General features: G+C 37.1%; 1 pseudogene; it reads left to right on the top strand.

Moving 5' to 3' along the window:
* The first annotated feature begins 15,279 nt into the window (after positions 1-15,279).
* LOC126487071 (prohibitin 1-like) lies at positions 15,280-16,230 on the top strand (annotated as a pseudogene).
* Positions 16,231-26,741: the final 10,511 nt, after the last annotated feature.

Here is a 26,741-nt window from a genome sequence, read left to right as displayed (position 1 = left end):
TATGACTTTTCATGACTTTTTGATGCATCCTTACTGCTATTTTATCTTCTTATCTTGTGTTTGTTTCTTTCCACCTCAATTTATACCACTCATTTTTCCCAATTCCTTCATCAGATACTTATACCCTGATATTATCTTCTCTAATGCTCCCCAGCATCTCAAACACCAACATTGATTACAAGTTCTATTTTCCTCACATTCCCACCAACATTTGTTGTTATCTTTTTGTGGATATTTACCATTCTACCTAAGTTAAAATGAAATCTCAATGTATTCTTGATTTGAATTTTCTTAATTGCTAGGGACAATTAACAGTCTCCCTTGGAGCTTAAGAAACCCCATGGAAGAGGAGGCAGAAGAGTACAAGAGCCAAAGGGGATGGGGTAACTAGGAGAACAAAGCCCACTGAGTCAGCTGAGGGAGGCCCACATAAACTTACAGTGACTGAAGCAGCAAACACAGGGCCTATACCAGTCTTCATAAGTTCCTGTGTGTATATGTTATAGCTATCAACTGGATATGGTGCTTTGTTTTATTTTTACTTTTTATGTTTTTGCTTTCAAGGCAGGGTTTTTCTGTGTTGCTTTGGAGACTGTCCTGGAACTGACTCTTTAAGACCAGGCTGGCCACGAACTCACAGAGATCAGCATGCCTCTGCCTCCTGAGTGCCAGGATTAAAGGCGTGTGCCACCACCATCCGGCTTCACCTGAGTATGATTAAGGGACTCTGAGTGTATGAACAAGTGTGTCTCTGATTCTCATACCTACTCTCAAAATGACTCTTTTCCTTATATTGGGTTTCCTTGTTCAACCTTGATGTGATGATTTTTGTTTTATCTTATTATATTTTATTTTGCCATGTTCAGCAGTTATCTCTTAGAACTCTGTTCTTTTCAAATGAGAGACAAAAAGGGAGAAGATGTACAGGGAAGAGGAACTAAGGAAAAACTTGGAAGAGTAATGTGAGGGAAAAAGAAAAACTGTAATTAGGTCACATTGTGTGTAAAAAGAATCTACTTTTAATAAAATGGAAAAAAGATATTTCTTAACCATAATGTTTTATTCTTTTGAGAACTGCAGTATACAGTTTACAGTATACATATATAATATATACTATATGTATTAATACATTATAATATACCATGTTTATTATATATGTATATATGCATTCACTACAGTTCTAATCAAAATCCCTATCTAATTTTTCAATGGCATAGAAGAACCTATTCCCAAATTCATGCAAAACCACAATGGAACACAGTAGCCCAAATCATCCTGAACTGAAAGAGCAATGCTGAAGGGATTATCATTCTAGATCTCAACATGCATTACTGGGACATAATAATAAAATTAGTGTGTAGTAATGAGTTGAAGTCTCAGGTCTATTTTTATTTTTTTATTTTATTTTTTTAGGGAAAAGGGGTTTATTTGAGAAACACAGCTTGCTCCAATACAGAAGGGGACATAAGAGGTGAGTGTACAGCCATGTGTCAGGACATCCCACACTCTAGGACCTCCACAGTGGGGCATAACTCTAGGCCCCTCCCCAACTCCCTCAGATTTTCTAGTCAATCAGTAGGGAGTTTTCTGTGGGTAGGCTCCTCCAAACCCAACTCCATCCAATGACTCATCCAAACTGCAAGCCACACCCTGACCCCAAACCTGCCTATCCTCCTGCAACCTCAGTGGAACTCTGAAACACAGCTTGCTCCAATACTGAGGGGACTTAAGAGGTGAGTGAATAGCCACACAGAGGGACACCCCACTCTTAGGACACTGTGCCAAGAGCTGAGAGCTTCCAACAATACTGAGGGGACCAAGAGCTTGATACAATGCTGAGGGGACTAAGAGCTTGGTACAACACTGTGGGGACCAAGAGAGTGAAGCAGGAGAGAAGACAAAGAGAGCAGGCTTATAGGGACCTCAGAGGCTTCCTGAGATACAGACGTTGACAATACACAGTAGACCACAAAAAAAAAAAAAAAAAAAAAAAAAAAAAAAAAAAAAAAAAAAAAAAAAAAAAAAAAAAAAAAAAAAAAAAAAAAAAAAACTCCCAAATACTCAGACAACCACTGCAAGGATTGGACCAAGACACAAAGATACTGCCGGCTTCATTTGAAGGAAGAGATGTATAGGTACCAATGCAAGAATTCATCCACCAACCTGAAAAGCAATATGGTAAAACCAGAACACAGAAAGATTTAATTATCCTAACCTATAAGAAACAGAAGAAAATGACTTAAATGTAACTTTTTGAAAATGATGGAGAACTTTAAAGAGGAAATGAAAAAAACTCCCTTAAAGAAATGGAGGAAAGGGCAAACAAAAAATTGGAAGAAATTAATAAATTTCTCAAACAAACCTAAGAAAACACAATCAAACAGGTGAAGCAAACAGTTCAAGACTTGAAGACTGAAATAGAGGTAATAAAGAAAACACAAACCAAGGGAATTCTGGATATGGAAAATGTGGGTAAACAAACAGGAACTACAGAGAAAAGTATGACCAACAGAATACAAGAGATAGAGGAAAGAATCTCAGGTGTTGAAGATACTATAGAAGAAATAGAATCATTGGTCAAAGAAAATATTAAATCCAACAAACTCTTAACATAAAACATCCAGGAAAACTGGGACATCATAAAAATACTAAACCTAAGAATAATAGGGGTAGAAGAATGAGAACTCTAACTCAAAGGCACAGAAAATACATTCAAAAAATTATAGAAGAAAACTTGTACAACCACTTTTGAAATAAATATGGCAGTTTCTCATAAAATTGGAAATCAACTTATTTCAGGATCTAGCAATACCATTTTTGAACATATACACAAAAGATGCTCAATCATGCTACAAAGGCATTTGTTCAGCTATGTTCATAGCAGAATTCTTTGTAATAGCCAGAACCTGGAAACAACCTAGATGCCCCTCAACTGAAGAATGTATAAAGGAAATGTGGCACATTCACACATTAGAGTACTACTCAGCAGTTAAAAACAATGAATCTTGAATTTTGCATGCAAATGGATGGAATTAGGAAATACTAACTTGAGTGAGGTAACCCAGACCCAAAAAGATGAAAATGGTATGTATTCACTCATAAGTGGATACTAATTATAAACAAAGGATATTGAGCCTTTAGTTTACGATCCTAGAGAAGCTAAGTAATAAGGTGAACCCAAAGAAAAACATGTATAGATCCTACTGGAAATTGGAAACATTCAAGATCACCTGACAAAATTAGGAGCATGGGAGGACCAAAGGAGAAGAGGAGGGAAAAGGGGAGGGGTGAGGAGAATTTGAAGGAATGGGATAGTCAAGATGTAGGAAGGACAGAGATGAGAGCAAAAGAAGAGATATCTTGATTGAGGGAGCAATTATAGGGTTAGCAGAAACATGGCTGCACAGAAATTCTCAGGAATCTACAAGAATGACACCAGCTAAGATACTAAGCAATAGAAGAGAGGGGAGGCCCAAACTTGACTTGCTCTGTAGTCAGAGTATCTTAAATATCATCATAGATCCTTCATCCAGCTGATTTGCCAGGAACCCAGCAGAAAGTATAGGTGGAACAACCAGACAGGAAGCAGAGGTGGGTCAAGGAGAGAAGGAGAATTCTGGGAAAAGGACACAGTCCTGGCCCAGACACAGAAGAAGCAAGATGTGACTGCCTTGCTGAAATATGTACTGAGCCATGTGGCTAACATATACTAGAATAATGGGTTAATATATATTATAAGAGTTAATAAGAACCCTAAGCTTAATGGGACAATCAGTTTATAGTTCATGTAGGCCTCTGTGTGATTTCTTTGGGACTTAACGATTGTGGGAATTGGGCAGGGCAGAAAACCCGCCAACAAATGGTGCCCAACATGTGAATGACTGCATCCACATAAAGCCTGACAGAGTTTGGAAAGTAATTCTAGTTAATCACAATTTATTAATAGCAACATTTTCTCAGATGGGCTCTGCTTGCTACAGGCAAGTGATCTTATTCAAGAGAGGCTTCCTGACTCAGCTTTAGCTGTAAGACCTTGCAGCTCTTTTAAAAGGTCTTGCCATGAAACACTTAAATCATGTTGATGAAAAGCTGACTGCATGCTTTTTGGGTTTTAGCTGTAGCAGGAAAAAAGCTGCACCTTTTTAAAATGCCTGCTTTCTGGGATGTCCTGCCAGGGCAAACTCTGAATATTTCAGGCATGAGTTGAGTGTGATTTGTGAGCAGACTGCTGCAGCTTGCTGGCTGGAAGGGACCTTGAAATGCCATAGAGTTGGACAATAACCATGTCTACAGCCAGTACCTCTGCCATGAGGCTTGAATTTCAGAAAGCTAAATGATGGGCTGTATCCAGTCGTCAAAGCTACAACTTTAATCGTCTCCATATTGCTTAGCAAATTAAAGACTTATGTGGTCAGAAAAAAAAGAGATATAAAGTAAAGAGAGATTAAAAGTTGAAGAAAACCTCTAAATGGTTTACAGTGTATTAAAAATATATGCAGGCTTGGGGAAAAAATAAAAAGGTTAAAGAAAAAAGAGAGTAGTTGGGTGTGGTGGCATAGCTCTTTAATCCCAACACTTGGGAGGCAGAGGTAGATGAACCTCTGCAAGTTCAAGGTGTCGTGCACATGCCTTTAATCCTAACACTTGAGAGACAGAGGCAGGTAGACCTCTGTGAATTCAAATTGTGGTCATACACAACCTTAATCCCAGCACTTGGGATGCAGAGGCAGGTGGATCTCTGTGTGTTCAAGGACAGCCTGGCCTAGAGGGTGAGTTCCAAGACAGCCAAAGATACACAGAGAAACTGTCTCAAAAAGCCAAAAATTAAAAGTAAAAATAAAAGAAATATAGGTTAAAATATAAAGCCATGTAAAGATGAAAAATACACAGAAAAACTGGATACTGTATGTTATTATGCTCCCTTTGAATTGTTTGAATGCTGAGGAAGGAGCAACAGCTACTAAAACTATTTGTTTATGTAGTAAGAGCAGCAGGCTGCATCTCGCCACCTGGCTAGCTTTACCCTAAATAACAATACACAAATTGTATTCATTTAAACACTGCCTGGCCCATTAGCTCTAGCCTCTTACTTGCTGACTCTAACATTTTGATTAACCCATTTCTATTAATGTGTGTAGCACCATGAGGTGGTGGCTTACCGGGAAAATTCTAACCTATGTCCATCCTGGGCCAGGGCTTCATGGAGTCGACTTGACTCTGCTTCCTTTCTCCCAGAATTCTGGTCTGTCTACTCCACCCACCTAAGGGCTAGCCTATCAAAAGGCCAAGGCAGTTTTTTTATTAACCAATGAAATCAACACAAAACAGAAGACCCTCCTACATCATGTTTATAAATGATGCTGAATTCAATCAAGGTAGATATTTTGAAAATACCTTGACTTCATAAGATATATTTCTTTGGAGAAGAGGATTTACTTTTGTTTCCACAGAAAATGAGAAGCTGTTAATTTATTCTGAGTTAAGAAAAATCAGGTTTGATCAAGGAAGACCAACTGAGAGATCTCTGGTAGAAACAGATGGCCCAGATGTCTGATTTCTACATCCAGAACAGATTCAAGATGCTGCCTCATAAGATCAAGTCCCACAGGATACTGCAGTCAGGACTTGATCATAACTCTAAATTTTCTTTAGGTCCCCATAAGATTAACAGTGCCCCCAACCAGCAGGAAGTAGTTGGAAAACTACATCCACATTCCCCAAAAATGGACTATGGATGTTCTTGTCTTTTTTTTTTTTAAAAAAGGAGGGGGAAGTGGTATGGAACCATGGTCTGTATTCAGTCAATTATATTTTAAATAAACACCGATTGGCCAGTATCCTGGCAGGAAGTATAGGCAGGATAAAAGACAGGAAGTAGAAGTGGTTCAAGGAGAACAGGAGAATTGTGGGAAGAGGACACAGTACCTGCCCAGACACAGAAAAAGCAAGACGTGTCTGCCTCACTGAAAAGGTAGCAAGGCATGTAGCTAACATATATTAGAATAATTGTCTAATATATGTTATAACAGTTTATAAGAAACCTAAGCTAATTGGACAATCAGTTTAGAGTTAATGTAGACCTATATGTGATTTCTTTGGGACTTAATGATTGTGGGAACTGGGTAGTACAGAAACCCCAACAACAATGTGCCCTGGCTCTGAATCTTGTGTCCAATAGACACAATTTGTCCCTAAAATTAGAGCTAGTGAAAGAAATATGCCCTGGTCCTAAGATGAGAGTCAAAAAACTAAAAAAGGATCAGTAAAAGAAACATAGTTTGGCCATGAAGTAAGAGCAATCTCTGCCCCTGACCAACTAAACTGACCAATCCCTAAGCAGAGAAAAACTAACCAATCCCCTGTCTTCCTGTGAATACTCTGCCTGTAAGAAGTCCTATATAAGCCTTTCAATCCTTTCAGCTGAGAGCTGCTGTTATGTGGCAGAGGCAGCCACTCTCTTAGACTCCTCCTTCCCAAATAAATTTCTTTCTCAAAAGAATATTGGGTGATGACCTTCATTTGTGGGCAGAGCAGAAGAACCTGACTGAGATGTCTCTTAGAGGACCAAGCTGAAAAACTTTGCTGAGACACTCCCTAGGGGTCCTCAGCAAGGCAGAGCAGAATAAAAGAAGGGAGATGTATGCCACAACATTACAAAGAACTTTGGGTGACTGTCCAGACAGTGAGATGTCTCTGTCAATTTTAGAGTGGAAGTTATTTACAATGTACTTCCTGTTAACTTAGGTAATATTATATCCTTCTGGAGTCTTTGATGGGGTTGAAGATTAGATAGTCATAGTTACCATCCTTTCATGGCTTAGCTAAGCCTATTTCCGATGAAAGACTTAGACTCTTTGAAATAGAATGTCTATTAAAACATTTATCATGTGTTCCTTGCTTAATACTGTTTATGTTGGTTGTAATTTTATACTTGATATCTGTTTATATGGTATATAGTTTTTGGGTTTGGGTTGGTCTTATTTAGACAAAAGGGGGAGGTGATGGGGAATCTTTGCCTACCAATTATCATTAAGAGGTGGGACCAAGTTAGGGTGTGGCTTTCTGGGATGTGGAGAAAAATGGTGCATGGCCCAGGTGCCCTCTCTCTGTGTGGTTCCCTCGCAACACAGCTGAGCTTGGACTTCTCATTCCTGTTTCATAAATTTCCTCTTATAATAAATAAAAATACAACTGTTTCATCGTTTAGCTAGCCTGGTTATTTCCCAAATTGAGCTAAATTCTACAAGCCCTAGAGAGGAATATAAGATGGCAGAAGACAGCTCTCAGGCACAGTCTCCTTCTGAGATTCCAGGAGGCAGGATCATCATTTCAGGCTGAGGTTGAGATAAGAACCAGTGCCTGGCTGGTTTGCTTTTTGGCTCTTCAGGTTGAACCCCAATTTCTTTACCCTGATTGTTTTTATTAATTCTGCTTTAGTGGGAGATTTTTCTGATGTGGTCTTAGATTCAGGTTGCCAGTATCTTATTGAGTATAGTTGCATCAATATTCATGAGTGAGATTGGTCTGTAATTCTCTTGCTTTCCCTTTGTTGTGATTTGAGTACCAGGGTAATTGTAGCCTCACAAAGAGAGTTTAGCAATGTTCCCTCTTTTTTTTTTTTTTTGATACAGGGTTTCTCTGTAGCTTTTGGTTCCTATCCTGGAACTAGCTCTTGTAGATCAAGCTGGCCTCGAACTCACAGAGATCTGCCTGACTCTGCCTCCCGGGTGCTAGGATTAAAGGCGTGCGCCACTATTGTGTGGAAAAATATGAGGAATATTGACATTATTTCTACTTTGAAAATCGTGTACAATTCTGCACTGAAACCATCTCACCCTGGGATTTTTTTTTTTTTTTTGGTTGGAAGAATTTGGTGATAGTTTCTATTTCTGCAGCAGTTATAGGTCTATTTAATTTTAATTTGCTCATCTGGTCTTGATTTAATTTTGTAAGTGATATTTATCCAGAAAATTGTCCATTTCCTTTAAGGTATCCGATTTTGGGGAGTATAGGTTTTCAAAAATATGACCTGTTGATTCTCTGGATTTCCTCGTTATATTCCCCTTTTCAGTTTTGATTTTTTTGTTGTTGTTGTTAATTTGGATATTCTCTCTCTGCGTTTTGGTTAGTTTGGATAAAGGCTTGTCTTTTTTTGTTGACTTTCTTGAAGAGCCAACTCTTTGTCTCATTGATTCTTTGTATTGCTTTCTTTGTTTCTATTTTGTTCATTTCAACTCTCAATTTGATTATTTCCTGCTGTCTAGTCCTCTTGGGTGAGTTTGTTTCTTTTTGTTCTAGAATTTTCAGGTGTTCTGTTAACTCACTAGTGTGGGATGTTCCAGCTTCTTTATGTAGGCATTCATTGCTATGAACTTTCTTCTTAATACTGCTTTCATTGTGTCCCATAAAATTGGGTATGTTGTCTAGTCATTTTCATTGAATTTTAGGTAGTCTTTAATTTCTTCCTTGACCCATTGATAATTCAGGTGAGCATTGTTCAATTTCCTTGTGTTTGTAGGCTTTCTGAAATTAGTGTTGCTGTTGAATTCTAATTTTAAGTCATGGTGATCTGATAAGATACATTAGGTTATTCCAACTATTTTGTCTGTTTAGGTTTGCTTTGTTATCTAATATGTGTTCAATTTTTGAGAAGGTTCCATGAGGTGCTGAGAAGAGGTATATTCTTTTATGTTTGGATGGAATGTTCTATAGGTTGTTAGCTCAGGCCAACTCAGGTGGAGGTTGCTGGTTTGGGCCTGCTCCAGCAGAGCTTGCTGGCTTGAGCCTGTTTTGGCAAAGGTTGCTGGCTGGGGCCTGGTCCCATAGAGGTCCCTGACTCAGGCCTGCTCTTGGTGGTCACTCCCTTGTACCTGCTCCTGTGGAGGTTTCTGCCTTGGGCCTACTCTATTGGAGGTCCCTGGTTCAGGCCTTTTCCAGTGGAAGGCTCTCACTCACGTCTGATCTTGCAGATGTCCCTGGTTTGGGCCTGCTTCTGTGGAGTATACTTATTTGGACCCAGTCCCACAGAGGTCACTGACTTGGACCTGTTCCATTGGTAATCTGTCCCTTGTACCTCTTCAGGTCTAATTTTTAAATGGACTGTTCAATTTTTTACATGCTTTAAAAAATTCTTTATATTCTCTGGATATAAATCCTTTCAGTGTCTAATTGTCAAAAAATTCTCTCCAATTGTATGGGCTTATTCTTCACCTTACTATTTCTTTAGCTGCACAAGGCTTTTTATTTTATGAAGTCCCCCTCATTGGTTGTTTGCCTTGAATACTCAGTAAGAGTCCTGATTAAAAAGTTTTTCTTTATGCCTATATCATGTATGGTAATGCTTAAATTTTCTTCTAGTAGATTAAGTGTATACAATTTCAGTCTTTGATACACTTGAAGTTAGCTTTATGCAGAATGCTCTCTCTCTCTCTCTCTCTCTCTATATATATATATATATATATATGTGTGTGTGTGTGTGTGTGTGTGTGTGTGTGTGTGTGTGTGTGTGTGTGTGTGTTTGTGTCAGTATTATTTTGTTTTCATTACTGCAGACCTGTAAAACATCTTGAGATCTAGAATGATAATCCCTCCAACATTGTTCTTTTGGCTATGGATAGTTTTGGGTACTGGATTCCATTGTGGTTCTGCATGAATTTGTGGATGGATTTTTCAATGTCTTTGAAAAATTAGATAGGAAATTTGATTGCATTGTATTTATATATATACTATATATATACATAAAAGATAGGATATGCAATAACATGCTTATATAGTATAATATATTATATATAACATATTAATTCATATTATAGTATGTATTATTTACATATGCATACTGCATAATACACAGCAGCTCCCAATATTACTAAATGAATAAAGAGGTGTTGAAAAGGCAAATATGGAGAAGCAAAATACTTTTTTGTTCTGTTTTGTTTGCTTGCTTACTTGTTTTTTGTTTGTTTTCTAATTAAAATTAGTATTATTTGTATTATTATTTTTTATTTATTTTTTTCCTGTTTTGTCTTTGTCCCAGATATTGAACATTGAGCTATAGAATTCCTATTTGTGTTATTGAATTTTTTGAATTGATCTAATTTTTTATCCTGATTCTTCCAATTTGGAATAAAGATATAACTTGTTTTTATTACATTTTAGTTTTCTATGCTCCCACAGTTAAGATTAAAAATACGCTTGGAAATTTAAGAAGGCCTTGGACTTTTAAAGTGTTAGAATTTTTAAATACTGTGGGAATTGTAAATTTTTGACCATGACTTCCAGTGTGATGTTCACAAGAGAGCTTGGAAGATAAGACATGTATAGTTTTGTCTTGATGTGCTTATGTGTAAAGTTGCCAAAAGTACATTTTTCTGGACACCTTTAACTGTCAATTTGACATAGCATAAAGTTATATGATGACAGTACCTAAACTGGGGAGTTGCCTTGATCAGATTGGCATGTGGTCATGTCTATTGGTTACTGTCTTGATTGCTAATTGATAGAAAATAACCCAGCCCTCAGTGGGCACCACCATTCCTTGAAAAGATGACCCTGTGTTATATTAGCATAGGTCTGCAAGCAAGTCACTTAGTAGCATTCCTCCATTCATTCTGCTTCATTTTCTCACTTGAGTTCCTAACTTGAATTCCTTCAATTATGGTATATAACCTATAAGCTGAAATAAACTTTTTTCTCCCCTAAGTTGCTTTTGATCATGTTTTTTAATTACAGCCTCAATAAGGATACTCATTCTTATTTATTTATTTATTTATTTATTTATTTATTTATTAAAGATTTATGTCTCTTCCCCACTGCTGCCTCCCATTTCCCTCCCCCTCCCCCAATCAAGTCCCCCTCCCTTGTCAGCCCGAAGAGCAATCAGGGTTCTCTGCCCTGTGGGAAGTCCGAGGACCACCCACCTCCATCCAGGTCTAATAAGGTGAGCATCAAGCTGCCTAGGCTCCCACAAAACCAATAGGTGCAGTAGGATCAAAAACCCATTGCCATTGTTCTTGAGGTCTCAGTAGTCCTCCTTGTCCGCTATGTCCAGCGAGACCGGTTTTAACCCAGGCTTTTTCAGACCCAGGCCAGCTGGCCTTGGTGAGTTCCCAATAGAACATCCCTATATTCTCAGTGTGTGGGTGTACACCTCGCGGTCCTGAGTTCCTTGCTTCTGCTCTCTCTCCTTCTGCTCCTGATTTGGACCTTGAGATTTCAGTCCGGTGCTCCAATGTGGGTCTCTGTCTCTGTCTCCTTTCATCGCCTGATGAAGGTTAATATTCCGGAGGATGCCTATATGTTTTTCTTTGGGTTCTCCTTCTTATTTAGCTTCTCTAAGAACCTGAATTATAGGCTTAATGTCCTTTATTTATGGCTAGAAATCAAATATGAGTGAGTACATCCCATGTTCCTCTTTTTGGGTCTGGCTTACCTCACTCAGTATAGTGTTTTCTATTTCCATCCATTTGCCTGCAAACTTCAAGAAGTCCTTGTTTTTTACTGCTGAGTAGTACTCTAATATGTATATATTCCATACTTTCTTCATCCATTCTTCAATTGAAGGGCATCTAGGTTGTTTCCAGGTTCTGGCTATTACAAACAATGCTGCTATGAACATAGTAGAGCATATACTTTTGTTGTGTGATAAGGCCTCTCTTGGGTATATTCCCAAGAGTGGACTTGCTGGGTCCAGGGGTAGGTTGATTTCGAATTTCCTGAGAAACCTCCACACTGCTTTCCAGAGTGATTCTTGAATTTCTTTTCAAGATGGTTCTAACACACTTATAAACATTCTACTCATACATAAATAATTAGAAGATATATGAACTCTCACAATCACAGCAAAGGAAGTTCCTACCTATCCTGAGTATGTAGAAGTCAACCACAACTAGCACAAATATGATTTAAGAATAAACTGCTTAGGCATTACCTCATGACAAAATTTGCTTCATAAATATAAGGTCAGAATAAAGCTCAGTGTGTACCTGCCCTGCTTTTTGTGTGTGAGTCAGATTCCTAGTTTCTATAACAACTGTTAAACTAAGCTGCATGGAATGGAGACTATTTTGATCTTTTTGAACATCGATTTCAAATGTTTTGACATAATAAAATCTTGAGCATGCTGCCTAAATAAAGCAGAAAATAGAAAAGGGCCTGACAATTATTTTTCCCTTAAATCAAAGCATGCTGCCTTCTAGAGAACAATTTCTTTTAAAGATGGAATGGTAGCCAGGATGATTGGTTAATGGTAATTGAAGCATTTCGTTTTCCACAGTTAAAATACTCTATCCAGAGAAATAAGGAAACACCGGTGTAATAAAAGAGCAGAAATTTTTATTCTTCTATTCAGAGAACCATTAAATGATAAGAGTAGAGCACTTATTCTCATAGTAAGCACATACCAGAATAGAATATGTCTGCCTAATAATATTTTCATAGCCATAGAACTCAAGAACAATATGAAGGGTCATAACATAGGAAAAAAGTGTAAACCAGATGTATTTTTGTTTTGTTGGTAGACATATACAGAGTCTGAATATTTTTTTCATTGTTTAAGGTGACTCGTTTCCTTTTATCTTGAGCCTAAATCTAATCTATCCCAGGCTTGTTGTGAACTTGCTACAACTGAGGATGACCTTGAACTTCTGATTTCCTACTTGCCCCACCCTTGAGGTTAAATTCTATATACTTGGCACCCACAAACATTTTATGTGGTCCTGGGTATTGAGTCCAGGGCTTCATGCATGCTATGAAATCACTTGGTTTGACGTAGCAATGGTTTGAGGTAGCTGTAAATGAGTAAATATAAAGGTAAAAATGAAATTTTGTGTGGAGAAAAGTACAAAAATGATATTTACAGGTTTCAGTAGGAAATATATTACCTCTGGAAAATTTCAGTTGTAGAATTCAGAAGAAACAATTTGGAAAATTACAGTGTCTTCCATTAGTATAGAAAAAGAAAAGTAACAAGGGGAAAACAGAAAAGATATCAATAAAGAGAAAAATGTGGCTCACATCTTTAATCCCAGTATTTGGGAGTCACACACCTTTAATCCCAGCACTTGGGAGGTGGAGACAGGAAGGAATATGGCTAGGTGGAGAGAAGAATATAAGGTGAGAGGAAACAGGAGCTCAGGATTCAGTCTGATGTTTCATAGAGATGGTATTCAGTCTGAGGACTTGTAGAGACATGATACCGCATTAAGTCTGAGGATTTTGTACAGGTAAGAAGTAGTGGCTGGCTGCTCAGCTTCTCTGATCTTACAGCTTTCACCCCTAATATCTGACTTTGGGTTTTTATTATTAAGATCAATTAGATTCATGCTACAGAAAAATGAAAATAAAAAGGTACAAGATTGAAACAAAATAGATGTAAGTGAAATCTAGAATGATCTACAGAAGATTAAATATAAACTAACAACTAAAATACTCACTGAGATCCAGACATGTGATGCATGCCTATAATTCCAGCAATCCTGGCCCACCTAGACTATTCCATGTCAACTGCAGCTGAAGAGTGATAACCATAACAGTATAATAATACGTGACAAGTTTTAAAGCAAGGTATAAATCCATCGATAATTTAACAAAACAAATAGCATGATACATAACCACAAGAAGATGAATAAAGGAAAAAGAAAATATAAATAGAAGGAAGTTATAAATACTTTAAAAACTAACAAGTAATTTTTCTATTTAAATATATAATATGTTTCCCTCAAAAGAGAATGCATATGCTGTAAAATAGCTGTATATCATTTTAAAGAATAAACCACATAATATGTTATACATTCAAGGTAAATAAGTTTCATAATTCATTATATGAAAGAACAAATCTTTAATATAGTTTGTTCTAATTTTCTTTCTATTGTTTTGGTAAAGACCATGACCAAAATAAACTGAAGGGTGGGTTGATTTAGCTTACATATCCCAATCACAGTTCAATTTGAAGGAACGTCGAGGCCAGAACTCAAGCAGGTTAAGAACCTGGAGGTAGGAATAGAAGCTAAAGACATGAAAGAACACTGCTTGTTATCTTGCACACCATTGCTTGATCAACCTACTTTCTTACAAAACCCAGAAATACCTACCCAAGAGTGGTACTACCCCAAGTGAGCTGGATTCTCCAAGATAAATTAATCAAGAAAATGATGAGGGAATTTTCTCAACTGATGTTTCCTCTTCCCAGATGACCTTAGCATGTGTTAAATTAACCAAAACCTATCCAACAGATTTCAAGAAAAAGATATTATATCTAGGAGAGGGACCCAGAGAAATTTTCACTTCTGTGTTAGCACATCTATTGGTATTTTTTAATGGAAAATAGATTCTTCTCTCATACAACAGATCCTGACCACATTTTCCCCCTCTCTCCAATCCTTCCCACTCCCTCAATCTCCCCTCTTTCTCAGACTTTCCCCTCTTGCTCTCTCCATTTCCTTTCAGAAAAGAGCAGGCCTCCAGTTTTCATCATTCATTTTGTGTTTAGGTATCCATATTATTGATTGAGGTATCATACATGCAACTTCCCTGTTATTTCTAGAAGATATTATCTCACAGGAGCATTCTAGTTCTCTGGCTATTATAATCTTTCTGTTCACTTTTCTGCAATGTCCACTAAGTCTTATGTGAAAATGTGCATTGTATTGTAGATATATTTATTTTGTCTGGACACCTCATAATCAATAGGTCTCTGCATTTTGACAAGCTGCGGGTTTTGGTAATTATCTCCACCTACTTCAAAAAGAAGTTTATTTGATAAGAGGTGATAACCAAACTTAACTATGGGTATAAATATAAGCTTTCGAAGGAGTTGGCAGTAGTAGGTTCATAGTAGTAAGTTCTTTTTTCAGATTCTCTAAGACCCATGACCTCACTAACCCTAGGTAATTGACTATTGAAAGAGGAAGAATTAGTCTTTTGAATGAACGAGGCCTTTAACTGTTTATCATCTCCAGAATCATATACATACCAGCAACACTAAATTGATTTATCTAGTTACATTTGTATATTTAGGCACATTTATGTATATATGTAATAATAAATATTTATGTATATATGTAATAATAATTAAAGAAAATAGGACAAATTTGAGAGGGAGTGAGGGGATCGTAGGCATAGTTGTAGGAGGAACACATGGAAAAAGTTGGAGAGAGGAAAAGGAAGCAAGAAAATGCAATTATATTTTAATTTGAAAACGTACTTTGGGCAGTAGTCGAGGCTGGGGAATTCTTGTGGAGGTCAGGGTGAAATCAGGTGTGATTGGTTACAACAGAAGAAATCATGGCTGCCAAAGTGTTTGAGTCCATTGTAAAATTCGGCCTAACCTTAGCAGTTGCAGGAGGCATGATGAACTCTGTCTTATATAATGTGGATGCTGGACACAGCTTTAATCTTTGACCGATTCTGTGGAGTGCAGGACATTGTGGTAGGGGGAGGGACTCATTTTCTCATTATCTTTGACTGCCGCTGGCAACCACAAAATGTACCAGTCATCACTGGTAGCAAAGATTTGCAGAATGTCAATATCACACTACCCATTATCTTCCAGCCGGTGGCCAGCCAGCTTCCTCATATCTATACCAGAATCGAGTAGGATTATGATGAGCGGTGTTGCTATCCATCACTCCAGAAAGATCCTAAAGTCAGTCAGTCGTGGCTAGCTTTGAAGCTGGAGAATTGATCACGCAGCGAGAGCTGGTCTCCAGGCAGGTGAGTGATGACCTCACAGAGAGAGCACCAGCGTTTGGGCTCATCCAGGATGACGTGTCCTTGACATATCTGACCTTCGGGAAGGAGTTCACAGAAGCAGTGGAAGCCAAACGGGTGGCTCAGCAGGAAGCAAAGGGGGCCAGATTTGTGTGGAAAAGGCTGGGCAGCAGACAAAGGCAGCCATCATCTTCGCTGATCATTAATTCACTGGCCATGGCAGGTGATGGCCTGATTGAGCTGCGGAAGCTGGGAGCAGCTGAGGACATTGCTTACCAGCTCTTCTGCTCTCGGGACATCACCTCCCTGCCAGCGAGGCAGTTGATGCTCCTCCAGCTTCCCCAGTTAGGCCTTTCCAGCTTGCACCTTTCTCGGGCCAACCAGGCCATGGCCTTGATCATTCTGAATACACTTTCCTTCTGCCCTACCTCAGAAATTACTGTGAAATTTCATGATTGGCTTAATGTGAAGGAAATAAAAGCAAAATCACTTTTTAAAAAACATATTTCACTGTCACTGCAGTAACTCTTTCTTAGGAATTACTGGAAGAAACACATAGGTCTAAGTTGAAAGCGCATAAATATCTCTTCTGTTTCCCAAACTCACTAAAATGAAGTTGATCATTGGACATATATCCACTCCAACACACTGAATCTTTAGAGAACTCGGTTACTATTACTTGGGAGAAATGTTAAGTAAGCAATACTGTTGAACTGCAGAGAAAGCTGGGTATCCACTTGCTCTAAGCAGACACAGGGTGATCATATAGGATAACATGCTATAAAAGCCAGACACAGTGGCAGCACCTTTAATCCCAGCACTTAGGGGGCAGAGGGAGGTAGATCTCTATGAGTTTGAAGCCGCCTGGTCTATATAATGAGTTCCAGGGCAACATCTTATGTTTTCAAGTATATCTAGTATTCTCAAAGATGTTAGGAAGTAATCACTCCTACAAAACAAAAGTAGACCACTTAAAAGGAAAAAATAAAGAAAAAGCAAAGAAATTTTATCTTTCAATAGAATATGAGATCACAGAAATTTATAAATAGAAAGGACAACGGATCACAGGAGATGGCCAGTTTGTGCTACATTTCTGCTATTGCTAGGAGTCTTAGCTGGAGTCATCCTTGTAGATCCATGGAAGAATCCCTTGAACCAGATTTTTACTTGTCCCCCAAATACACCACTGTCCATTAGTATTTTTTTTCAGTACTCTCCCCTCCCCCAAACCCATTCCCACCTGCCTTCAGTCAACTCACGAAATCTTTTCTATTTTTCCTTCCCTGGGAGGTCCGGGCATCCTCCTATGAATATTCCTTGTTACCTAGTCTATTTTGGTCTGTAGATTTTAGGATGGTTGTGACCAGATCGGCGCCTAGCCCAATTGTAATCAGAGCAGCTTTATCTAGTAACTAATCATAACAGATGCAGGCCCACAAGCAAATTTTAGGCTCAGTTCCAGGAATCCTGCAATCTGAAAAAAGGATTATAGGAGCCAGAGCAGTTAAGGAGACCACAGCAAGACTCACAGGATCAAGTAACCTGGGCTCATAAGGGCTCACAGAGATTGAACCAACAACCAGGAAGCCTACATGGAACTGACCTAGGCTTTCTGAGTATATGTTACAGGTATGTAGCTTGGTCTACTGTGGGACTCCTAACAGTGGAAGCAGGAGCTGTCTTTGTTGCTTACTGGATTTTGGGACCCTATTCCTCATACTGGGTTAATACAAGGGGACGTTCTTAGTCTCATTGCAACTTGATATGTCATATTTTGTTGATATCTGTGGAAGGCCTGCCCTTTTCTGAATATAAAAAGAGGGGGAGAGAATGTAGAGAACAGAGGGGAGGTGGTGGGGAGGAACTGGGGGGAGATGAAGAAAAGGAAACTGTGGCCAGACAACTGGACAATGTGCAGAGAGTGAGAAACTTTGGAGCACTCAGCTATGATTAAGATGCCTTTATTAAACTGATCCCTTACAGGCTCAAGGAACTATGAAGAAGAAGAGACAGAAAGTTTTTAAAAGCCAGAGGTAGAGGATAACTCCAAGACATCATCATCATCCAGTCACAGCAGGGCTGGTGCGTATATGAACTCTCAGAGACTGGCAGTACACATAAGTTCAAAATCCTAACACAGATAAGGGAAAGTAGACACCAAGTTCTTTTTACCAAGAAGCTATTTGCAATTGCCTCCTACGGGGAAAGAGAAAATCAGTTTTTTTCCAGCACAGTGTCACTGAGTATACTGACAACACTCCAGGTTAGGTCCAATGCCCAGCTTATTGCCAATCTTACATTTTTTGTTTAGCTTTCTTTCTTATCATGAACCGTGGGAGGCCAGCTCCTAAGATCTGCTCCGGGGTAATAAAAAGAAAGCCTCAAAGTAGCTGGACCTAGGAAAAATTCTTATCTGAGGGTTGCTAAGACCTTACTGTCAGAGGAGAAAATAAACAAGCACACATTTTCCGCTGATAATCTAAGAAAAAAGGAATTAGCACATGCTTTCCTGATGGTAACCTTCTCTTTACTTCAACTTAAATAATGTCTTTCTCTTAACATACATCTCTCTCCTGCCCAATTACATATATCTATATCTAGTTACAACATCTCTTTACATACTTCTCTTTACAAACACACCACTCTCACACCCACACTCACACTCATTCACTCTCATATAGACTTCTTTTGCATCATTCATTCATTCTTTACTCACTCACTCTCACTTATCCATTCTCTCATACTTCTTTCATGCCTCTTCTTCATCTCTCATACTTCTCTTTCCCACAGCAGCCTTCAATCAACACTGCTGCTCCCGCTCTGCTGCCTCTGAATTGTACATCTCTGCTCTTTGCCCTCTTTCTCTGCCCTCACAGTGAAACTCTGTATTTCTTCCACCTCTTCTTGAATACTGTACCCTATGAAACTTTTATTTTATTTTATTTATTAATATTTTATGTGTATTAATATTTTTGCCAACTTACAAATAAATGAACCACTTGCTTATATTGACCATAGATGCCAGGACAGAGCATCAATTTCCTCAGTACTGAAGTAACAGATTGTTGAGGGACACCATGTGGGTACTAGAAACTAAACCCAGGCCTTCTGAAAGAGAGTTGAACCACTGAGTCATGTCTCCAAACCTCCCCCCTCTCCTGTCTTTCTTTTTGCAATAACCCACTGAGCCCACTTAGTCCTGCTCGTACATTCATGGATGTGGAGCCATCCACCGGAGCATGGTCAACCTATCAGGAGGGTGATAACTTCAATAAATATGGGGCCTCCTTAGCCCCCTCTCTATCCACGATGAATATTTGACTAGATTGATCTTGTTCATGCCTTTTGCATGCTAACATATCTGCTAGATCATGAGCCCAATGGTTCTTTTATGACCAGAAGATATCATTTTGCATCAGTCTTTCCAAAACTGGATCTCTTGATGTGATATTGAAGAATGAAGACAAATATGTTTTCTCTTCATTCTGGCTAGCTGTATTAATTGCCATCTACTGCAAAAAAAATACTTTGATTTAAACTGAGAGTGACATTAATTTATGGGTAAAGGGATATTTAGACAGCAGTTTAATAGTATGTCTAAGTAAGCAAAATAATTGTAGTATGCTCTTCTACATGGCCAAAGAATTCCCAAGCCATGGGTCCTTTGGACATTTTTATAAATATTTATGAATAAATAAATATATAAAATATGTTTCTTATTAACTAGGAAACCTTTATTTCAGCCAGAAAAGAGGTTATAATTCTCATAACTTTTATGCCACTATTACAGTCATGGACATATTTTTCCAGGCCAGACACTACCGTAGATCAAAAGTTTCACAGGAGGGTTAGACTGTTCTTGACTTTAGCATAGCTAAAGTACTATGAAAGCTAGTCAAAAGAAAGCAAGCTTCCAGAACAGTACCAGTTTGATTGTTCCATACAGTGTTATCAGAGCATTTGGTTTCTTCAACTACAGGGTATGACCTCCAGGTACTGGTGGGCAACAGCAAGAAATGGTAATGCCTTGTATTGTTTTGAAAAGCGTTTCTCGATCCCTCTAGCCAAGAACTAAAAGGAGACTATCCTACATGTGGTACTGATCTTTCAGGTTGACAGTCTCTGGTTTCTTGAAAATGCATTATTCCTTATGGTATATATTTCTCAAATATTTTTCCACTCTGTAGCCTGAGTCTACAATCAATTGCTTTTACTGTACTATGTCTATACTCTAAAGTATCCTTTACAGTAAAAATGTCTGTTAATAAGGTCCCATTGGTTAACTGTTGGTCTTTTTTTTAATTTGTGGCCAGGATCCTTTTCAGAAAGTCCTTACTGAGCCTGTTTCCTGAAGTACTCTCACTATTTTCTCTTCTAGAAGTTTTAGAATTTCATTTCTAACATTGAGTTCCTTGATCTATTTATAATTGATGTTTGTATACTGTGAGAAACAAAGATCAAGTCTTATTCTTAACATGCAGATATTCAGTTTGTCCTGTGTCATTTGTTGAAGATGTCTTTCCTTCACTATGTGTTTTAGGTTTCATTTTTAACTTCAAGGGACTATAGGTGAATATACTTTTATTTGGATTTTCAGTCCTATTCCACGGATCAATGTGTCTACGTCTGTACCAACACATACTGTTTTTACAACTACTGAACTTCAAAATCAGGAATAGTGATACCTCCAAAAGCTTATATTATTTAGAATTGTTTTGGTCATCGATGCAAATTTTAAGATGATTAGTTTTCAATTTATGAGGTATGGTATGTTGAAATTATAGTAAGGATTACATCAAATCTATAGACTATTTTAACAGGATAGTCATTTAAAAAATATCAATCCTGCCAATCCAGAATCTTGGGTATTTCTATTTTCTCATGTCTTCTTCTGTTACTTTCTTCAGTATTTGAAATATTTCATTAGGAATTTCACCTACTTGACTAAGTTTATTCCAATGAACCCTTTAAGCTACCATGAAAAGTATTGATTCCCCCAGTTTCTTTCTCTTTGATATGCAAATTGGCTACCAGGTTTTGGTATGTTAATTTTGTCATGCCACTTCATTGAAAGTGTTTACCAGCTTTAGGACTTTTTAATTTAGATTTTGGGATCTCCATTATAAAGAACTCTATAACCTGAAAACAGGGATATTTTGACTTTTTCATTTCTATTGCATTTTTTAAATTTTATTCTCTTGTGTCGAGTTTTAGCTAAGATTTCAAGTGTGGTATTGGTACTGTATACTATACACTATTATTTCAGATCATAGTGGAATGGTGACTATAGGTCTGTCATATATATTTTTTATTTTGTTGAGATGTGTTCCTTCCATACCTATTCTCTCCATTGCTTTTAAGGTGAAGTTATGTAGAAATCTGCCAAAGACTTTTTCTCCATTGACACAGCCTATGGTTTCTGGCCTTGAGTCCATTTAAATAGTGAATTATATTTACTGATTTGCATATATGGATCCATCTCTGTGTCTCTTAAATTAAGCCTACTTCATAATATTTTTTGATGTGCTTGAATTTGGTTTGCAAATATTTATTGAGAATTTTACACCCTTCATCATTAGGAAGATTGGCCTATACTTCTCCTATTTTTGTTAAATCCTTATCTACTTTTGGTATAAGGATAATACTTGGTTCAGGACCCTATCACTGCAGATGCCACATAATTAGAACATAAGACTCAGATGACTCAAGCTAGCTCTGACCTGAATGCCTCTTTGCTGCAGTCTAGCTTTCTTGGTTCTAAAAATAAAAACAAAGAACAAAAAAATTGTACAATGGTCTAAGAAAGGCAAACAATTAAACAATCCTATACAGCTACAACACCTATGGACTACAATGGTTTCCAACATGGCAAAATATTCATAAAGGTGCAAGAAATAACAATCACATGCTAATTTAAATGGCAACCAATAGCTAGCTGTCTAAACTGAAGACTTATTCTACAGGAGGGAAATCATGCGTAGTACTAGAAATCCAGCAAGTTTCCAGGAGCTAGTGAAAAAAGAATCTATTATCACTGTTTGGTTTAATCTTAAGAAAAGCCACTCCTCTGGCACAAATAACTCCAATTAGACCAGAGTAGACCAAATAACAATGCCTGTGTTTAATAAATGCAGTACTCTCGGGTAGACTGAGACGGCATGGCGGGGAGAGGAGCAAAGGCAAACCCCAGAGAGACAGAATCTCAGGATTCTGTCCTCTGCCCTTGAAAATCCCCTGAAACAAAAGTTTAAAATAAACCAAAACAAAGCAAAATAAAACAAACTGAAAAACAAAAACCAAAACAAGCAAACAATAACTAAAACAAAAAACAAGTTAAACAAATCTCGGCGTAGAAGCCTTAGTGTGGCCCAGTGAGTCATACGGTATGCCTTTAGTTCAGATATCTATCTTTACTCGTAAGTGTTCATTGCAATGAGTCATTGGTCTGGTTTGAGGCTTCTGCTTCCTGCTACACTCTACACTATGGATGCTGGACCATTGCTGGGACTCTTCTTGGAGAAATAAGGTAACTAGCAGGCAGTATGACTCAAGTGCTCAAATGGACTTAACAGATATTGAGAGAACATTTCACACAGAATAAAAGAATATGCCTTATTTTTACTTGCTCACAAAGCAAGTATCAATAGAAACAAAACTATATAATAACTTACTTTATCTCATCAGATTATCATGGATTAAATTTGGAGTTCAATAAGAACAGAAACTACAGAAAGCCTATAAACTCGTGGAAATTGAACAACTGTCAACTGAATTGACACTGAGTCAAGGAAGTAATAAAGAAATTGAAGATGCTAGGATTCAATGAAAATGAATCCACAACAGATCCAAACTTATGAGACACTGAAAGCAGTGCTAAAAGCAAAGTTCATAGACTAAGTACCTATATAAAGAATTTGGAGAAATTTTACACTAGTGACTTAACAGTACAGTTGAAAATTCTAGTCAAAAAGAAGCAAACATACCCAAGAGGAGTAAATGACAGAAAATAACCAAACTAAGGGTAGAAATCAAAGAGAACATTGTAAGGAATCAATAAAGTGGAGTTGGTTCTTGGAGAAAATTAACAAGATAGACAAACCATGAACATACCTAAACATAATAAAAGCAATATATAGAAAACCAACAGCCAGCATCAAGTTAAATGGAGAGAAACTCAAAGCGATTCCACTAAAATCAGGTTTTCCACTCTCTCCATGTCTATTCATTGTAGCATTTGCAGTTCTAGCTAGAGTAGACAGCAAAAGGAGATGGGGAATATGAATTAGAAAGGAAGAAGTCAATGTATCGCTATTTGTTTATAATATGATAGTATATTTAAGTGACCCCAAAAATGCTACCAGGGAACACTCAAAGCTGAAAAACACCTTTGTAGTGTGGCTGGATACAATATTAACTACCCCCCCTTCTGCAAATCAGTATCCTCCCTATATACAAAGGATGAACTATCTAAAAAGAAATCAGGGAAACAACACTTTTCGCAATAGCCCTAATTTCTTTCTTTAAAGACTTAAAGTTCATGTCAAACAGGTCATTCACCTGCTTGGTTAGCATTACCTGAAGATAATTTATTTTTATGCAGAAATACCATTCTTGGAGGCAGTAAAATGAGAGATTCTGTTTTTATATTCAATATGCTAGTTTGTGTCTTTTTATGAGAGAATATTCAGAGTTATTATTGAAGTGTATATTGCTTCTTTTATTGATTTTGTAGTGTTTGGAGACTCTTATGTCCTCTTTTCTATAACAAATATCTAAGCATCATTTATATTTTCCTCCATTAGCCACTGAGTTTTTCTGTCATTCTCTTCAGAGTAAAGAATTCCTTTAACCTTCTTTTGGTGTGGAATGTTTTTGTTTTACAATTCACTTAAGACAGATAGTTTGGGTAAGTTTATTAGATTAGGTTAGCAGTTTTGTCCTTCAGAATTTGAGTTGAAAAGAAACCCATCTTTCTTTTAATACATTGAAAATATAGTTAAAAAGCCAACTGTTATTCAAATATACCAGCCTTTCCATTTGACTTTACCCTTCTCTCTTGTAGCTTTTAGTATACTTTCTTTGTTTTGTAATTTCAGTGATTAACTGTAATACAATGTAGGTTGTTTCTTTTCCTGTCCTTTTGCTATTTTGTGTACCTCTTGTTCTGTATGAGATTTCTATTTCTACATTTAGGAAATTTTCTTCAATTTTTCATCTACTTATAGACAATTGATAATTTTTTAGAGAAACAGAGGTAGAGGTATTTGCTTGAGTGGTGCAACCATTTATAAGTTGCTCATGATCATGTAAATAACCACTTATCCATGTTGCTGAAGTAGTCCTAATTAAACTCAGGTTCACCATGAAAGATGAGTTGAATCATTGCTTTGCAGTCATTATTTTACTATAATTTTTCACTAGGTTTGGGTCCCTTTGAGATTCCCTCTTTCTCATTATTATACCTGATATTATCATTATTCAGGTCTTCTTTAGGCAGCCACATGGTTGAGGTTTCCTGTATGAAACTTCCCTGTTATTTCTAGGAAATGCAATCTCATATCAGAATTTCTTGTTCTTTGGTTCTTATAATCTTTGTGTTCCTGCTTCCTTAATGTTCCCTGAGCTACAGGTACATAATTTGTGTTCCATATCTGTTCATTGGGTCAGACATCAACAAAATAGATTGATCTCTGTATTATGACCTGTTATGGCTTTCTGTAGTTGTATATATTTTTTTATGAAGTTTCTTTGAGGTGGGGTGAGATCTACACTTATCTGTGGATATAAGGATATGTTTTAGAATACAGTTAGGAATTATGGTGATCTAGTAAAGTAACAATAATTGGTTCTCTCCTAAAACCTGTTACTTACTCTGCATAGTGTCTTTTAATTTGCTTCATTTTTAATTAAACAAAATTACAGCATTCGCCTCTATAAAGGTTTGGATGAGAAATTCCTCCATATGCTCATATATTGCATGTTTAGTTACCAGTTAATGGACTATTTGGCAGGATTAGTAGGTGTGGTCCTGTTGGAGTTGCTGTATCTTGTTGGAGGAGATGTGTCACTTGTGTGGTTTCAAAAGCCCATGCCATCTCCCCTTACTCACATGTTCTTCTTCTTGCTCTCGCTCTGCCTTCTGCCTGCAGATCATGATACAAAGCTCTCAGCTACTGCTCTAGCACTACTCCTGCCTACTTACTGCCATGATGACAATGTACTAACCCTCAGAAGCTATAAGTAAGCCACTAATTAAATTCTTTCTTTTATAAGATTTTCCTTGTTTGTTGTCTCTACAGAGCAATATAACACTAAGACAACCCCTCTACACTCTACAAGCCCTCTCATGTTCCTCTTAAATTCAGTGCTCTGTTTTCTTTCTTTATATATCATATATATCAATATATAATATTTAATATTCTTGTAAAATTACATGTGATATGTAACTATATATATGTATGCATACACAGTCATATATGTACATTTTTAAATGAAGTTAGATCACTTATGATGATAATGCTCCTCTGAAGACAGATAATCTAAATAACACCCCAGTACCAGACTTGAGACTCCAGTTTTCCAGTCTTCCAGATTCTGTAGCTGTGCGAGTGGCTAACATTGTTGCAGCCAACAGCAAAATGTCCTATCTTACAGTAGACAAAGTTCATGGGTCTGAAGTTAGAAGTTTGTTGGGAATTCATCAAGTGGATTCTCAGTACTTGAAGAGGAGCTGATGGAGTGATAGATTAGTTGTATTCTTTTTGTTTCCTCAGCCATAATCATATACCTTATCCAGCGTAGGTTTTAAGCTATAAATGTCTGAATTTTCTGTTTTATGGTATATTTATCAATGGATCTTTTTCTCAGTATTTCTTTTCCTATACAATATAGACTAATGACAAAATAATATAGTAGAATGAGAATCATGGTATAGAAAATCTGCATCTAAATCTTCATGAATTTTGGATATATAATGAAAAAGTGAGTCTCTAGGTTTAAAAAATAAAAAATATATTTTATAAAAAATGAAAGAAAAGTAATTTGGCATGTAAAATTCCACAAGGAACACTGGATGCCAGAATGCATTGACATCACATATTTCATTGATTCTGGGACTAAGAAAATTAATACTAAAGGACAAGTACAGAATAAAGTTTTCAAATAAGGACACTGATGTAGGTGGGCCTTCTGTCTATGTGTTACTTTCATTGGTTAATAAATAGACTGCCTTGGCCTTTTGATAGAGCAGAAAATTAGGTGGGTGGAGTAGACAGAACAGGATGCTGGGAAGAAGGGAAGTGAGGCAGAGGCCATGGAACCAGCCACCAGGTCAGACATGCTGAATCTTTCCAGGTAAGTCAACACCTCGTGGTGCTACACGGATTATTAGAAATGGGTTAATCAATATGTGAGAGTTAGACCATAACAAGCTAGAAATAATTGGCCAGGCAGTGTTTAAAAGAATACAGTTTCCGTGTTATTATTTCTGGGGCTAAGCTAGCCATTCAGGAGCCGGGCAGGACGAAAAGGAGACCTGCTCGCCTCCTCACTACAGAAATGTGAGTTCCCTGGGAGTAAAGAATTAATTAAGTATAAAAATCAAACCATAAAGAAAACTTGAATGTAAGAAATAATGATTGACACCAATGCCAGAAAAAAAAAAAACAATACAAAGCTTCAGTAATAACAGTGAAGTATAAGTCTTCCATAATTATATAATGAAAGTGCTAGGAAATAAATGAAGCTCTTTTGTTTTAAATTTTTATAGAAAATGTAAATTTAAATGTACCATAAACAAATATAATTAACATTCATAGTAAATTTAAATCTAATAGGATGAAAAGAACAGAATTATTGATTAATTAAAGTAAATGAAAAGAAATAGAATACTTGTAGGGACAAGTGTTTTCTATTACATAATAAAACAACTTGATCACAGTGAAAAATCTTTTTAATGTATTTTTTAATTTGGTTTGCAAATATTTTATTACTTCTGATTTTTGAAATTATAATATAATTATACTATTTTCCATTTT

Source organism: Alexandromys fortis, unplaced genomic scaffold, assembly GCF_014885135.2.
Source record: "Alexandromys fortis isolate MF-2015 unplaced genomic scaffold, M_Fortis_MF-2015_v1.1 scaffold_155, whole genome shotgun sequence".
Classification (NCBI taxonomy): Eukaryota; Metazoa; Chordata; class Mammalia; order Rodentia; family Cricetidae; genus Alexandromys; species Alexandromys fortis.
This window is presented reverse-complemented; position numbering and strand designations above follow the sequence as displayed.